Raw genomic sequence first — 2203 nt, 5'->3', positions numbered from 1 at the left:
CTTTTTTTTGTTCATAAATCTATAGTCTTATCTTTGTTTCCATCCTCTATACCAGCTTGAGTAGGATTCGAGTGTGGGATTCAGCTATAAAACTCTATACCCATTGAACAAGTCCTCTTTTCCCTCTCCGCTAGTCTCTGGCACCTATCATTTTACGTCTCTGTTTCTATGAGTTTGACCACTTTAAAAACCTCATATAAGAAGGATCATGCAGCACTGTGTTTGTATTTTTGTGACTGGTTTATTTCACTTAGTATAGTATCCCCAAGTTTTATCTATGTTATGACATATGACAGGATTTCCTTCTTTTTTAAGGCTGAATAATAATTTATTGTGTATATACCACTTTTTAAAATCCATTCATCTCTTGACAGATATTTAGGTTGCTTTTACCTCTTGGCTATTATGAATAATGCTGCAATGAACATGAGATGAACAAGCTCCTTTTTTATCTCTTTACTTTTGTTAGAAGCTTTTAATTTCTGATTAATGAGTTCTGAATGTATGCAGAGGTCTCTACCTGGCAGTGACCTAAAGCCTTGTCTTCTGCCACCCCACTCAGCCTTCAGATTCAAGTCTCTAGATTCTTGAGGTTGGGAAATGTTTCCAGAGCAGCCATGGTTTTGCATTCATTGGCCATTCAGGTTTTCTGCTTTGCTGTTTCCCCCCCATTCAGGTTTTCTGCTTTGCCGTTCCCCCAGGGGTTCCTCTTACCCTCTTGGAAGCACAACTAGGCATTAAGTCCATGTTGACTGTATTTTCCCTGCTATTTCTATGTGTTTTGCAATAAGGGCTTTTCAAAATACCCATAACTTGTGGCTACAAATGAGGTTTGTTCCAATGTGCCTTAGAAAGATCCAGTTTCATACTTACCTGGCAGGGCAGATACCATGATCTTAAAGGCAGTTTTCCCAGGGCAAGGCTTATCCATTCTACTCTGGATCCATTATAGGGATATGCTGATCCCTGGAATTGCCCCAAATGTGGGAAGCTCTACTGCAAAATTTTTGGTAGTGAGCGATGGCATTATGCATTCATGTACGAATTCAACTGAGAATCCCGTTTCATACAAATAATAATAACATCTTCTATAAAATGTATTCTTGTGTATTAACACATGGGGCTCTCTAGTACTCCTGCTGAGATATATGGGAATCTACCCTAGTTTTGCCATTTTCTCCTAACATCAGTCTACTTCTTTTAATATTCATTGCTTCTCCCCATTTATGTAGTTCAGTGCATGTTCCTTTCATCTGCAGGAACTACTTCTCTTTCCTCACCCAACTCATAAATCTCTGCCTCCCACCCTAAGGGTAGGCACATGACCCAACCTGGGAGATCAGAATGTCACACCCGCAATACAGGATTGGTTTGTGAGTAGGCAGATGATTCTGTCCATGCACAGAACTAAGTAGAAGAGAGTTTTTACACCTCAGCTTAGCTTGATGCTAGCAGAGAGCTACTGGAGTTCTATTTCCTCTTCTAGGGAAGAAAAGGATTTTGGTTTGGAGATAAAGCCAAGATACCAAGAAAGTGGGAATGAAAGACTTAGAGACAGGGAGTCCTGGCCCCTTTTCAGATGCTCAGATGCTGGCACTAGCTTGAGGCCCAGTTCTGCTTCTGCTCTTCCCAACAGCCCCTTTTCAGATGTTGGCACTAGCTTGAGGCCCAGCTCTGTTTCTGCTCTTCTCAACATTTGGTAAGGGGAGCTCCCAATTTCTTTTCTAAGATAGCTGGTTTGACTTGGATATCCATCTCTTCTAATCAAGGGTCCTGATTCCTTGTCATTGTCATCAAAAAAATATTTGTAAATATTTCACTTCTCGCTGACATGCTTTTGGTGTTGAACAAAGTGATTTGCACAGATACAATCTCTGCATCTTAATAGCTTACATTCTAAGAGCTGTACACCTGGTACTCTTTCTCTGGAACTATAACTGCTAAGTTCAAGAACCTTTATTAATAATACTTTTCAGATATATAGTTAAAAAATAATTTTAATAGTTGAAAGGCATCCATCTTTCCAAGAGATTCAGACATACTGCAATTGAGTGCTAAGTGACTTTTATTTTGTATTTTTGTATTTTTTAATATTTGTATTTCCATAGGTTATTGGGGAACAAGTGGTACTCAAGATGGATGAAGGACTTAAATCCAAGACAAGAAACTATAAAAATTCTAAAAGACAACATTGGAAAAACTT

General features: G+C 38.9%; 1 pseudogene; it reads left to right on the top strand.

The window, feature by feature from the left end:
* Positions 1 to 865: 865 nt before the first annotated feature.
* Positions 866 to 1041, top strand: LOC115932811 (uncharacterized; annotated as a pseudogene).
* Positions 1042 to 2203: the final 1162 nt, after the last annotated feature.

The sequence above is a fragment of the Gorilla gorilla genome, chromosome 3, assembly GCF_029281585.2.
Source record: "Gorilla gorilla gorilla isolate KB3781 chromosome 3, NHGRI_mGorGor1-v2.1_pri, whole genome shotgun sequence".
Classification (NCBI taxonomy): Eukaryota; Metazoa; Chordata; class Mammalia; order Primates; family Hominidae; genus Gorilla; species Gorilla gorilla.
Note: the sequence above shows the minus strand (reverse complement) of the source record. Positions and strands in the feature narration are given on the sequence as shown.